Source organism: Magnolia sinica, chromosome 12 (genome assembly GCF_029962835.1).
Source record: "Magnolia sinica isolate HGM2019 chromosome 12, MsV1, whole genome shotgun sequence".
Classification (NCBI taxonomy): Eukaryota; Viridiplantae; Streptophyta; class Magnoliopsida; order Magnoliales; family Magnoliaceae; genus Magnolia; species Magnolia sinica.
The window spans coordinates 68,435,955-68,452,231 of record NC_080584.1 but is presented as its reverse complement, the minus strand read 5'-3'; positions in this window follow the sequence as shown (position 1 = coordinate 68,452,231).

The following is a 16,277-nucleotide window of genomic DNA, read 5'->3' as shown; positions in this document are numbered from 1 at the left end:
TTTTTTTTTTTTTGTAAGGCTGCACCTCTGGGTGAAGCCAAGAAGCTCACTGGTTGTTTCAAAAAAAAAAAAAAAAGGCAAAAATCTTATGTGTGCCAGGTTGACAGAATGTTGGTTGACTTGATTGGCTTCGACAATTCTCACATTTTCAAGTGTTCCCCACCGTCCCCTACACTTAACCGAGGGGGATGGTTCAGGGAACTTTCTCAAATCATTCCAGTTATGAAGAATGTGGGTCACAGATGATGAATTCCTGGAGGAAGTTAGGGCCTGGTGGGGTGAAGGGGTGGAAGGGTCTCTTATAGTGAAATTATTTCTTAGCATGAAGAACCTCAAAGTGGTTTTTTAGAATTGGAATAAGAAAACATTTGGGAATGTTTGGGCTCACCATGGGTTTGCTCCCTACAAGTGTGTGTTCCACCCTCCTCCTTGGCATTACCCGATACATGTGGTCGTGGGTGATTGTTTGTATCTTCATGGAATAGTCTCGCCTATAAAAGGGGCAGGGACACCCTGTGTCTTAAAAAAAATAATGAAAAAAAAAACATTTGGGAATGTGTTTCACAACAATCAACATGTAGAGGATGTGGTGACTGGGGCAGAACATGAGCTTTTAGTCTCTAGGTCTAAGCATGATTGTGAGTTGGATCAAGCTAAAGCATATTTGGCTACGATGTAGCTTCAAGAGAAAATTTTCTGAATGTAGATAGAGAGAAACATGTGGAGTGAGAAGAGGGAGATCGTAACACATGTTATTATTATTAATTTTTTTCTTTCATGATTCTCAGAAAAAGGCAGCAAAGGTCCGTGGTGCAAAGAATCAAAATGGAATCCAATGATATTCTAAAACCTCATGATGCCATTGCAGCAAAGTCCATGAGGTACTTTAACCATCTTTTCACCTTGGAAGGTACTCAGATGATGGCTAATATTCTTGATTGCATTCCCAGGCTGGTGTCAAAGCAGATGAATGATGTTTTGATGAGCAACCCCTTTATTGATGAGGGAAAGAAGCAACCTTCTCTATCATAAAGGATAGTGCACTGGGCCAGATGGTTTTTCTAGGATTATTTTAAAAAAAATAAAAATAAAAATAAAAATAAAAATAAAAAAATAAAACCAACCTGTTCTAAGACATTGTTGGTGATGATATTTGTGAAATAGAGTTTGAATTCTTTGAGGGAGGAATCATCCCTAGATCCTTTTTATGTACTCTTATGTCTAGTAACCAATAGATCCAATCCTGAATTCTTAAGGGATTTCAGGCCTATCAATGCCTACAATCAGTTAGATTGGAACTTCATTCTTATGCTTCTAGACAAGTTTGACTTTGCAGAGGAATGAGTAGCTATGGTAGAAAGATGCTGGAATAATAACTGGTTCTAGGTTATAGTTAATGATAGGGCTTCAGGATTCTTTGAATCATCCAGAGAGTTGTGTTAAAGAGACCTGGTTTCCGAAAGCATCTTTACTATATTGGCAGAGGTTCTAAGTAAGGGAGTGAAAAATATCATGCTAAGGGGACAATGTTCGCCCTTTTAGTTGCCACATGCATCCCTTTGATTTCTCATCTTTTTATTTTTATTTTCAGTCGACACCATTACCTTCATCAATGGAAGGCAATCCTTAGTTAGGAGATTGAAGAAGTTCCTAGGCAGTTGCGACAAGGTGTTAGGCCAGAAAGTAAATGAAGGTAAGAGTTGCTTCATCATGTCAAGGAAGGAATCCAGTTCGTGGGGTTCTAAGTGTAAAGAAGGTTTCAAGCTTTTACTAAAGCATCATTTACCTTTTCATATTTAGGGGTCTCAGTTTCAAGTTTGAAAGATTCGTGCCTACCAGATGCTTTTCCTAATAAAAAAGGAGATGACAACGATAGAGATTTGGAAGGCAAAGCTTTAATCCCTGGTGGGGAGAATTACTCTAATCAAACATGTCCTGGCAAGCTATCCTATACATATCATGGCTGCCTTAGACATCCTGATTTCCGCTTGTAAAAAAAAATGAAAGCGCTATTCTTTGATTTCTTCTTGGGTGAGTTGAAGAATCAGAAAAACAGACTCCCTACAAATGGCGTACTGGTAGACTCACAAGAGTTTCAACATTAAGGTCATGGGTTCGAGTTCCCATTATGGTGTGTGTGGGTATGAGGGTATGTGCATAAAAAAAAAAAGGGTTGAAACTAGCTATCGTTTTTCGAAAGGGGGGGTTACAAATTAGGAGGCTTAAGGAGGTTATGCTAAGCTTGTGTATTAAAATGTGTTGGAATCTGTTGTTGGAAAATTCCTTATGAGAAAGGTTCATTGGGTTGAAGTACTAGTCTAAAATTATTCAAACTTAGGGGAGCTCACGTAGTGGGGCTCAAGCATGTGGAAAGAGTTAGCTAGGAATCTCCCAATGACCATCCACAACTCGACAAGGATGATTGGCTGTGGAATTATTTTTAGACACAGAACTAGACAGGTGCTGGAATTCTAGCTGGAATGGTAAATGTTTGCATCCTGGAGCATCTGAGTCATGCAAAAGTTGTGGATTTCTGGAGGCAAGAGGGAGTGTGGGATTTTTTTTCTATAGAGGATGTATTACCTACTGAGATGATTCTGTGGGGTTAAATCTATATGCGGATAGGCCCACGAATCTGTCTGTGCATGGGACATGGCGATCAGGGGTCGGATAGCTAACCTAGTTGAGACGCCACCATGGGAGCCGGATAAGAATACCAGAATACGTGTAGAGCTTAGGATCTTCCTCTCCTTCACACCCTTTCTGCAAATCAGTAGATGAGACTAGAATTTCTGCTATGGTGTAGGATCGGGGACCCAGCTCTCTAATATAGAGTTTGTGGAGAGGTGTTTGAAACCCATCACAACTCTCTCTCTCCCATGCTCCACATTGTGGTATCGTAATTCAACTCAAACTGCTGTCTGCGTAAGACAGCTATAGCATTCCAGCCCTAGTACGCAGAGTTGCGCAGATAGACTGCACAGCGCATCACTTGAAGTGGGGCCCACTGGTCTACTCAATCATCCAGTCCAACTGTATGACAATCCAGACCGTTGATCAGTGAGGCCCACTAAATAGAGTTCTTACATTCTCCCACTTAAGCCTCATTGAGCAACGTCAATGATAGTCATATATATATAATAATTTTGTAAACAAGTTTTGATATTTTAAGAAAATATCTAAATGGTTAACCAATGAAAACAATTAGACAATATGAGTAATGCTATTCAATCTGGTCCATCAAGACAGTCAGTATCGAAACGCGGTAGTCATCACAACATTTAATTTAGGCGAAGTGAGTCTAAGCGCGATCACAAATACTTTTAATTTTAACGACTTAGATCACGAACTAGGAAATGTGGTATAAGGATTACACACTTTAGTGTGTGTTATGTGCCTATCCTTAAGAGGTCCTGAAGCTTTTACATGTCTCCAACGAAACACGACTGTAATTCTACTTACTCAAAATTTGTGCATATATATAGAGAGAAGTAGAAATGAATCTTTATATCAAAATCATCCAAACAAACTGTATAAAACGAGATCTCTAAGTGTCTGTGAAAATCAAAGTACGCTCAACTCCCACTAACTGAAAACATCTGTAGGATCAATGACTCCCATGGATGTTACATGCTCCTGAAATGGCGTGATAGGGAGCCCTTTAGTGAGCGGATCTGCAATCATCTGCTTAGTGCCGATGAATTCCACGGACACTTGATGATTATGAACCCTTTCCTTTACAACAAGATACTTGATGTCGATATGCCTCGACCTTGACGAATGCTTGTTATTACTAGAGAAGGAAATAACAGCCGAATTATCACAAAATATTCTCAATGGTTTCGGGATATGCTCCAGTACCCGCAAACCTGAGAAAAAAAAACTCTATAACCATAGAGCCTGATTAGATGCCTCATAGCAGGCAATAAATTTAGCTTCCAAGTGGATGAGGCTGTGGTAGATTATTTCACGCTTTTCCATGACACAGCTCCTCCCACCATCATGAAGATGTATCCTGAAGTAGACTTCTTAGTATCAACGCAGCCTGCGAAGTCTGCATCTGAATATCCGATCAACTCCAACTGATCAGACCTTCTGTATGTGACTCCGAAGTCTTTCGTTCTCTGAAGATACCGTAATACTTTCTTTGCAGCTATCCAATGTTGTATTCTTGGATTAGATAGATATCTTCCCAACATTCCAGTGACAAAGGCAATGTCCGGTCGCGTACAGACTTGAGCATATATGATGCTCTCTACTACTGATGCGTACGGAAATTCTTTCATTCGATTCTTTTCTAAATCATTCTTTGGACATTGAAATAAACCAAATTTGTCGCCCTTCACAATGGGCGACTTTCCTGAAGCACAATTTTACATGTCATACCTTTCGAGTACCCTAGTAATATAGGCCCTCTGCGACAAGCTGAGCAGTCCAAGTGTTCTATCACGGCGAATCTCAATGCCGATGACGTAAGAAGCTTTACCAAGGTCTTTCATTTCAAACCTTTGAGATAAGAATTTCTTGGTGTCGCTCAACATCCTGGTATCACTATTAGCTAATAGAATGTCATCAACATACAAAATCATCATAACGAACTTACTCTCACTAGTTTTAATGTAGATACATTCATCTGCAGTGTTTTCTACAAATCCATATGAAGAAATTACTTCATGAAACTTAAGGTACTACTGTGCGATGCCTGTTTCAATCCATAGATGGACTTCTTAAGTTTGTAAACCAAATGTTCTGAGCTAGTAGCTACAAAACCTTCGGGCTGCAACATGTACACATTCTAATTCAGATCCCCATTGAGAAATGCAGTCTTTACATCCATCCGATGTAACTCTAAATCCATATAAGCTACAAGAGCCATTATAATCCTGAATGAGTCTTTCTTGGATAGTAGTGAGAAAGTCTCCTTAAAGTCAATGCCCTCACGTTGGTTAAAACCCTTGGCAACAAGTCTGGCTTTATATTGTTCGACATTACCTTTGGAGTCCCATTTGATTTTAAATATCCATTTACAACCAATCGGCCTTATTCTAGTGAGTAACTCTACAAGATCCCATACTTTATTGTCCTGTATGGATTTCAACTCATCTTTCATGGCATTAAACCAACAAGAAGGATCATCACTTTGTTTGACTTGTGTAAAGGATTCAGGATCTTTTTCCACCCCTATGTCAAAGTCGTGTTCCTGTAAGTATACGATGTAATCGTTTTGATTTACAGGCCTTTTCTCTCTTTCAGATCTTCTTAATGGTTCAACTTGTTGGGTCTGATCTTGATTTTCCTCATCAGTGGTTTGTATATGAGGTTCTACGTGGTGCTCTGTAGTGACTGCAGAATCGACTGCATCATTAATGTCCACGTGATTTGGATTAACTATGACAGGAGTCATAGTCCTTTATTCCTCAAATACAAAATTTCTTATATTCATACTCCCACTATTTTCAGTGTCCTCAATGAATCTGGCATTCCCAGTCTCAACAATCCTGATGGAGTGGGAAGAACAGTAGAATCGATAGCCTTTTGATCTTTCTGGGTATCTAATGAAGAAACAACTTATGGTTTTAAGATCAAGCTTCTTTTCATGCGGGTTATAAATTTTGGCCTCAGCAGAACAACCCTAAACATGTAGATATCGGAGACTTGGTTTTCTCTCATTCCACAATTCAAAAGGAGTTTTGCTTACTGCTTTGCTGGGAACCCTATTTAATATATGAACTGCAGTTTTGGTCGCATCACCCCACAGAGATTCTGGCAATGTTGAATTGCTGACCATACTTTGCACCATATCCATAAGGATGCGATTACGTCTCTCAGCAACTCCATTCTGCTCTGGAGTACCAGGCATAGTGTACTGAGCAACAATGCCACAATCCTGCAGGTATTTAGCAAATGGCCCTGGATTGCGTCCTGATTCGTCATATCTGCCATAATATTCACCACCATGGTCAGATCTGATGACTTTAATTCTCTTATCGAGTTGATTTTCAACCTCGGCCTTATAGATTTTAAAAGCATCCAGGGCATCTGATTTCTCACTGATAAGGTATAGGTACCCAAAGCGAGAGTAGTCATCTATAAAGGTAATGAAATATTTGTGGCCACTCTATTAGGCTGTAGGGAATGGTCCACAGATATCTGTATGTATAACTTTTAATAGATCTACACTCCTGGTTGCACCTTTCTTTCTCGTTCTGGTCTGTTTACCTTTTATGCAATCAATGCATACTTTATAGTCAGAGAAGTCTAGAAAATGTAAAATTCCTTCTCGCACAAGCCTGTTTAATCTCTCACGAGATATATGGCATAGTCGCCTGTGCCACAACATGGAGGAATTCTCATAGTCTGGTCTTCGCTTGGATTCCACTACATTTCTATGCAAGGTATTAATATTATATACGTGAGAGGCAATCAAGTCTAACTGATATAAGTTGTTTACTAAAGAGCAGGTTCCAACTTTAATCGAATTAAAGTAAATATTAAAACTTTTATTTCCAAAGTGGAACGAATATCCCAACTTGTCCAAACAGGAAATTGAAACTAAATTGCGCCTTATAAACGGCACACAGAATGTATTTACTAAATTCAAAAAATGACCAGACTTCAACTTAAGCCTATAGACTCCTATTGCCTCCACGTCAACTTTGACACTATTGCCTACGTATACTGAGCGCTCCGCATCAGTTGGTGGCCTGGCCTATAGTAATTCCTTCATAAAAGTGCATATGTGAATAGTAGTTCCTGAATCTATCCACCAGGAATCCACTGACACATCAATTAAATTAGATTTAAAACAAACTGGAACGGAATTATTACCCTTCTTTATGAGTCATTCCTTATACTTTATGCAATCTTTCTTTTGATGGCTTGGCTTCTTGTAAAAGAAGTAAGTATCCCCTTTAGTCCGCTTGCAACTTGATCCATTAATTCCCAGGTCAGTTTTCAACTGAATAACCTAGATGACTGTGAGGTCTTGAGGATCCCTCGTTAGAACCATGTTTCCTCTTCTATTTCCATTATGTCCAGGTACATATCCTAAAGTCATAAGATCAATGTTCTGACTGTTTTCAAAAAGTTTTGACGGTTCAGAATTTTCTGAAGTGATCTCCAATTATAACCATTCCAGAACTACCTCAATGAACGCCTTTTATTGAACATAATCGGATCCGGTTAAGATGAGAACTAAATGCAAAATATACTCACATTGATAAATTGTTTTACATAAAACAATTCATGAATAAAACTAAATATCAGGCAAAGTAAACCAATTCAGTTTCTAAGGGAGGCGACAACTGAATCATCCAAGATGAAGATGGGCCCAACCATCACATGTCACGCTCCAAACTCGGAAACCGGGCTCACAAAATTTTCGATCGCCGAATCCGGCGCTGACAGCCTCCGTAGAACCCCATTCTCGGCTCCCAGCGCCCATTTGCCAGGTTCCGATCCTGGGATGCTACGAGGAGGATTTTCAACATCAGTTTGATTCGTAATAAGCATAACCAAAGGCATAACCCACAACAACAACCAAAAACTCTATCACATTTCCACTATGATAAAAAACTTTACAAGTACAATAAGCATAAAGGGAAATACAATGATGATAGACCAAAAGCTCCAAAAAGATCTTCTACGTGCTCAAGCCTCAGCGCTGCTGCAATCCAACGTCACCTGCACGCAACGGTCGTGCATAAGCTTATAGAAAGCTTAGAGAGTGGTGAAAGTGTATGCTCAAGGTGGTAATGCAGTTATGCAGTATCAGAGTAATGCGGAACATGCTGATGAAAGCCAAGAGTACCATAGCCGTACCAAGGCCATGCGGTGCAAAGCATGAATGATGTCGACCCTACCAAGGCCATGCAATGCGAAATGCAACTCAAGCATACAAATCCTCATCTAAGTCCACATCAATACAGCTCAAAATCTGGAATATCACCAGGGTCGAGTACACTCCAAGCCAGATTGCCACCCCATCGCGCGCAATAAGGTGAGTGGAAAAGACCTCACTATCCGCCTGCCAATATCGGGCTCGGCTCGTCAATAGCGGACCCATTCCTCAGCTGGTCAAACTCAGCCTAGCATTGCCCCCTACTCTAGGGCGGGTAAGGCCGCACCCCCTTCCAACCGACTACGACACAGTGGAAAGTGCAACCGTTTGGTAATCGGCACTCGGCACTCATACACCCACTCAGTCTAGACGTTGGAGCAACCTCTTGGTACCATAAGGATTTAGGGACTTTCACCCAAGGATATCTATAGCACTCCATGTAGAACAGTATTTTCGGTATCTAATCCTGCCAACCACGATACGTCTGTAGAGGCTACGGCCCTAATGTCGCTAGGGCGTACAGTAACCATGTCACACAATGCAAATGCATGAATCACACCATCCAGTCATACAGCAATCCTACGTGTATCGTGCGCTCATATAGGGCAACACCCCCTGTACGGGAGCCCCTGAACAATTTGCCCTAAGGCATATGCTATGATCAGTCATTTCTCATATCAAGCATACGTATGATGCATATGATCATGAATCATGGAACTAAACATGTTATATGGGATGGATGATGTTCATAACGAAGATGGGCCTAAACGGCCTACACATTACACGTACGAGCCTAACAATGGGCCCTAGGGAAGTCATAATGCGGACATTTAACTAACACTATACTTGCAATGTGGACGTCAAACCACCATTGCTCCCAAGGCATAGCCCAACGTAAACATTATTATATAACCCATGTTGGGATTGTATATTGCAATGGAACTTAGGTACATCCCATTGGGCCTTAAATACATCAAATGGGCCATATCATATGAGCCTTATATTCATAAAGTAGGCCACATCAATGGGCTGCACCAATGGGCCTTATGTGCATTGCAATGGACCATGACCCGTGGGCCTTAGAATGCATCAAATGGGCCTAATCTCATGGGCCTTATGTGTATCAAATGGGCCACACTAATGGGGCCCCAAATGTACATCAAATGGGCCTCAACATAGGCCCCAATACATCTCAATCGGCCTTAAACCATGGGCCCCTAATACCTCAAATGGGTCTCGACCCATGGGCCTTACATATATATCAAAGTGGGCCTCAACCATAGGCCACAACTAAGCTGAGATGGGCCTTACATATATATCAAAGTGGGCCTCAACCATGGGCCACAACTAAGCTGAGATGGGCCTCCCATCACCAATAAATTATATATAATATAATATATAATATATGTATATATATAGTACATAAGATATTATATATAATATAATATTTATATATATATATACACACACACACACACACACATATATATACACACACGAACACACCCACACACGCACGCACACATACCCACATCACAGTGGGCTCCACCGTTCGCCTGGACGGTGGCAGCACAACACATGTATCACTGTGGGCTCCATGTGGGGCCCACCATAATGTTTGCTTTCCATCCAACCTGTTGAGAAGGTCACGCAGACCTGGACTGAAGTGGAAAAACAAATTTCATATTGATCCTAAACTTCTGTGGGCCCAAAAAGGGTTTCAAAGGTAGAGGTTCAATCCCACTGTTTAATATGATGTGAGCCACCTGAGCCTTAGATCAGGATGATTTTTGGAGTGGGCCCACGTCAGGGGGTGGCCCACCCTATGAACGGGTTAGATAATAGATAAACATCAAGGTGGGGCCCACGACTACAGCCATGGGTGGCTGTACGTCTGCCTGTCCGGGCGCTGGTGCGCAGGCAGTGCCTGCTGCTCTGTGACACAGCAGCGGCAACTGCTGTGATGTATTTATTTTTTTATTTCAGTTTTTTTCTCTTGTTTTTCACAGGTGGGGTCCACATCTAGACAATCCACTCCGTCCAATGGCCCTCCATGGCCCCAGACAAGCAAAACAAGCCCAATATTGGGCATATTTCGGTGTATAAACAATCAGGAAAGATTTCAATGGTGAAAACCGCCATTTGGTATGGTATGGCCCACCAAGACCTCGGGTTGACACCATCTTTTGGTTCAACGCCTAAAAGTAGGTTGGGAACGGAATGGACAGCGTGGATTGAAGACATACATTAAGGTGGGACCAAAATAAGTGGGCCTCCCCCATTGGCTTGGAACCAAGCCAATATATGTTTTTCTTTCCAGCAAACGTCCAGCGTCCCTGGACGCTGGACTTAGCATATTCATTGGAGGTGGGCCCTGCTTAGGTGGGCCACCAAGTGGGGTATGGTGTGGGTACAATACACACAAAGTGGGCCCCACTTGTAGATGGTTTGGATGGAATACATACCTTGTGATGGGGTCCATTCAAGTGGGCCACACAACTTCATTATCATCACACATAAAAAAAAGAAAAAATAGAGGGAGAGCGAGGGATAGAGAGTGAGACCCGCGTGATGGAGGGACCCCGGCACTATGGGCCCTCCCTTACACCATACATCAAGTGGATCCCATTACACATAGGCCCAATAAATCAAAATCCAACGGTGGAGATCCCTTCTCTACTAATTTAGACGGTCTAGATGACCCTAAATATGCAAGAAAATAAACATCATGATGGGGTCCATGGAGAATGGCCCCATCATGGAATGATCATGATGATCCAAGTGGGCCATTGGCCACATCTTAGGTTCCAAAGTGAGATCCAAACCATTGATCGGTTAGCCTCACTTAGCCCATCTTAAAAACATCAAAAACTACCCTATCAAAGCACCCACCGCTTGATCTTCTTGCTCCCTTGGCTTCATTAGCTCCTTGTGCTCCTCTTTGATGGAGGAAGATGAGAAATGGATGGCTAGGATGGAAGATCTAGGGATGGAAAGGTGGGCCACACTTGAAGCTTGGAAGAGTTGGAGAGCTCATACGTATGTGATTTTTTTTGCTTAGGGAGAGTTTGAAAATGAGAGAGAGACTTGTAAAGGGAGAGAGAGAGAGAGAGGGAGTGATAGGTAATGGAGTGATGGATATGGTGGTGATGGGTGTAAGAGGCTTTTTGACTTTTGTGGCTAATGGTGTAAGAGAAGCATGGGTTTGTAAGAAACTTTTTGACTTTTGGGTCTTGCTTGGGAATGGGTAAAAGGTGATGTGTACTTGACATGATGGGATTGATGGGTTGATTGATTGATGTGACATCTCGTAGAGATTCTCTCGGGATTCTCACGCGCGGCTTTTTCATCGCACTGAATGCTGGCCCACATCTCCCAACCACGGTATCGCCTCGGCGCGCGAGTCGTGGTATCGGAACCGCGGTGACGACGCGGTCGCTAAGGTACAAGTCCTGGGTTGAGTTGACTCCGGTTGACGGCATGAGAATCAGAGTCGCGCGCAAATATCGGTTAAGGGTCGAAGGTTGCCGGAATTCGACCAGGAAGACCGCGGAAGTCTAAGGAACAGTGCGGTCTAGGATACGGGGCTTACATCACATCCTGGTGAGAATCTGTTACATCATTATCATCCTCCTGTGGGTGGTAATAATAACATGTTAGTGATCCTCCTGAACATGAAGCTAAGTGATGTCAGTCATGTAAATCTGAAACACTCAACACATATGGGTGAGATGAGTCTTTCAGCTTTATATTACTAGCACCATTTACTTCACTCGTTCACGTGTCTGCCAAACGATAATCGTCTATGTTTTCGTTGCCGTATGCATGAAAACGTGAACGCAATTGCATGCAATTCACTTATCCCAATGTTACAAGTCTTTACTTGTAATATTTTTCATCGATTGAGGTCACTATGGTGGCTAATACAACCGAATCCAACACTACAAATATAGACTTAGGATTGCGATTATAATCTTGTCTCTTAATGGATTATATTTTAATTAATCCGATGTAGCCCATAAGTTAATTGGTATTGACCTTTTGGAAAATAAATGAACCTTGAAGTGAACCATGTGGATAGGTTTCACACCATATATTCCAACGGTCTATATCAACTCCTAAGGATGAGTGATGGGCTAATAATAGGGCCGAATCAGGACTCTGTATGATCTGGTCATCATTAATAAGCATTACAAGTCTTGTCTTTGACACTCACACGATAGACAGTTGATATGGAACGATATAGATGGATGGTTAGATCCTTACATTAGTGTCCATAAGATGGACAGATCAGATCCAATACTTAAGATCCAAACGTGAAAGTTTCATATTATTTATTGTCCTATCTAGTGAATGAGCCAGATTATATGCCTATTTTAAACTAAACAAACCTTTCAGATATGGGAAACGGATTCCAAAATTGGTCCAAATGGAAGACTCAAGCATTAAATGTGTATTTAACATTTCCTGAGTTGGGCTGAATAAAATTGGTATGTGCCCATAATAGGGGCTTCATATAGTCAACCATCAGACCTTAATTGGGCCCAAAATTAACTAGAGTGGGCCCATGAGATGGTTCCTTATCATGAATTGCTAAACAGACCCAATTTAACCCCAAGCCTAAATTAAGGATCAACACAAGAGGCTAAAATGGACCCAAAATAAATTTTAAGTGGGCATAGACCCAAACTAAGCCACGAATATAGGGCCCATTAAACTTCACGGTTCATGGATATGATCTGAATTTAATGTGAACCACATGGTCCAAAGAAATGAGCCCAACTAACATCCATGCTAAAATCTATTGATGAGGCCCACCGGTGACAAAGGAAACTCGATCTAATGTCCCATAGTATATATAATGGGCTTCAAGCAGGTGTCCGGCCCAACACAAAAATTAGGTGGATCCATGACTCGAAATGGGCCCTGACGAGTGTCAGGCCCAGCAGGAAGGATTAAGGTGGATCCCGTTCACGGGTCCAAAACAGAACCCGAACTGATGAAATCGGGTCCGAAAGGCCCGACCTCATATAAGGTCGTTAACGACCAAAAGACCAGTCGTTCTCGACTGTCTGAGAGCAGTAGTTGGAGAAAGCTCATGCGAGAGCTCCGCCGCCAGCATCTGCCAGAGGAACCTCTCCATGCGACGATGAAGGCTGCCGCAGAGAGAGATCGAAGCGCTGGTGGTGATGGCATCGACGATGGACATCTCATGGAGCAGACGACCATCGTCGATGAGTCTATATGAAGGGTTTCCAGCATCTTGATGCTCATGGAGGGAGAAACCAACGCATGAGACGAAGAAAATGGCCGGAATCAGGGCCTGCTGAGATGAAGACGCACAACCGACCAACAAAGTTGCCGGCGAAGTCCTAGCATCCATGGCTATCTCCCCAAAGGATACAGGTAAGGGTGTTTGGATGGAACCCTATGCCCTAATCACTGGATTTAGGGATATAAAAACTGAAATCCCTAATTGTAACTGATTTGGGATTCCAATACAATAAAATCTCCAAATTGATCTAGGGTTTAGGATCTGAAATCCCTAATTGACTGGAAGGGATTTCGAAATCCCTAATTACCTGGATTTGGGGCTAATTTGGATTTCCCCTAATTACCGATCTGAGATTCGAAAGTCTAAATCCCTAATAGGAAGTTGAATCTGAAATTCCCAAATAGGGATTCTGGTTTTCGAAATCTCTAATTAATTGCCGTATACAGGGTTCGAAATCCCTAATTTCAACTGAACTTTGGGGTTATAAAACTGAAATCTCCAATTCTGGATTTGGGATTTAAAAAACCCTAATTTTGTATTTCGGATTAAAATCCTTAATTTTGCTATTTCTGGATTCAGAGATTTGAAAATCCCTGATGCTGATCTGATATGGGATCCAAATTAGAAAGCCCTAATTGCTGTATGGGTTTCGAATTTGAAAGCCCTAATTGTCGAATTTGATCATCCATTCCTATGCACATTGGCTCTGATACCAACTGTGGGGCTAAATCTATATGCGGAATAGGCCCACGGATCTGTCTGTGCATGGGACATGGCGATCAGGGGTCGGATAGCTTACCTAGCTGAGACGCCACCATGGGAGCCGGATAAGAACCAGCATACGTGTAGAGCTTATGATCTTCCTCTCCTTCACACCCTTTCTGCAAATCAGTAGATGGGACTAGAATTTCTGCTATGGTGTAGGATCGGGGACCCAGCTCTCTAATATAGAGTTTGTGGAGAGAGTGTTTGAAACCCATCACAACTCTCTCTCTCCCATGCTCCACATTGTAGTATCCTAGTTCAACTCAAACTGCTGTCTGCGTAAGACAGCTATAGCATTCCAGCCCTAGTACGCAGAGCTGCGCAGATAGACTGCGCAGCGCATCACCTGAAGTGGGGCCCACTGGTCTACTCAATCATCCAGTCCAACTGTACGACAATCCAGACCGTTGATCAGTGAGGCCCACTAAATAGAGTTCTTACAGATTCTTCAAATCTGGAGGATAAATTTTATAATTGTGGATAGGGGAGATAGGTTGATTTGGGCCCTGGAAGCAGTAGGGAAATTTTCCATTAAAGCAGTGTGGGAGTTAGTGCTTGCTAAACGAACGAAATTGTCTTGGTGCCATTGGGTTCAGAATAAATTCGTGCCCTGAAACTTGCAGTATTTGTTTGGAAAATCATGAACAAGGAAGTTCCAGTTGATGTAATAGTTCGGCAGGTTGGATGTCATCTTGCATCCAGATACGTCTGTTGTGTCGACATTAGATCATGGTCCTCATGAAGCAGATTCTGCTGTCAGGACTGATGTAGGAGGAATTTATATATCCAGGAACAAACTGGTGCATCCAGGGATTTCTTGGTCAAGTAGAAGGTCTCTACCTTCGTCCCAAGGCTGGTCTTGTGGGCTCATTGCTGAAAGATCAAGTGATCCTCCGTTGTCAGCAGAAGAGGGCCCAGCCAATCCTGGCTAGTCTCTACTGAATGGCTCTATGAGGAGGGGCGGTCAGCAACTGGATCTTGAAATGGAGAATCAGGACAAAGGTAACATCAAATTAGGGGTCCATGTTATTAGTCGGGATCTGCTCTCTGTTGGGATGATCACATCGATGAATGGCTGCTGCTCAGGCAGGAATGGCAGGATGTTGATCTGTTGTTGAGGCATTTTGATAAATTGTCTCTGCAGGGCAGTAATCACTGGCCTGAAGAGGACCTTCCGTCCAGCGCCGTTAGACCAGAGTCGAGGAGGAGAGTTGATATCACATCCAATGTCCAGTTGCTTCATGGTGAACTTCTGCTGTCAGATAATTTGAATTTGACCAACCACCAGAGGCTGTCAGCGCTTGGAAATTCGATTTCTTATTATGATTTTGCAGATCTATTCTGCAAAGGTAAGCTTCCATCTTAGCTTTGGGCCCTTTTTTCCTGTCTTTCTTATATGCATGTTGAACCAAATCAATCCATTCAACATCAGATTGAGCACTGGTGCTGTGGGGCAAGGGACTTCAAAATTCAAGTTGCTTCATGGGATGGTTCCAATCGTCATTGTATGCGAACTATAGATTGGGAGAAATGCCCAGAAATTTGACAAAAGCATGGCTGAAGGAGGTTGGCCGCTGCATACTAGGATTGATAATAGCGTGTTGATTGAAAAGGTGGGCCTTCAAGCCTTTAGCCTCCGAAAAGGTGAAAGAAGGGCATGCACAATTGGAGTGGTTAAGTGGATTCAACCTGTACTGGGCTGGCTCAAATTAAATGTGGATGGTTCCTCCCTTGGCAATCCTTGTAAGGGGAGAGAGTCCGTGTTTGTAGAGACCACTTGGGTAAGGTCTTATTTGCTTTCCACCATGCTGATGGGCGGGTATCCAACACAGTGGCAGAGGCTTAGTATTGCTGGATGGGTTGAAGATTTGTATTAATTAATTAGGTCTGACTAATGTTATAGCAGAATCTGACTCTATAATCATTACGGTGGCCTTTGGCAACCCGCTTGCTACCATTCCTTGGAAATTTTGGTATCGGGTAGGCAAAATCACTCATGAGTGCTTGAATCTGAATCTCAAAATGTCTGGGTAGGCTAGGGACTAATGGGAGTGAAGACAGATTGTTTACAGGGAAAACAGAACTTCCGTGTGAAATCCGGTGCCTGGTTTATTTGGATAATTCGGGGCTAGGGATGATAAGGAAGAAGGGTTTCTCTAAACCTGGGCCAGGGTATCGGATAAGACTGTTTGGGTGCCTGGTCTGTTTGAGTCCTTTGCTGTTTGGGTCTGACTAGTTAGGACATTTTGTTTTTTTTTTTTTTTTTGTGTTTTTTTGTTTTTGTGTGTGTGTGTGTGTGTGTGTGTGTGTGTGTGTGTGTTTTTCCTTTTTTGCCTTGTATTTAGTTTGTATAGTGCTATTATTGGTTATTTTGGAGGCAAGGCCCAATCCTTTTTT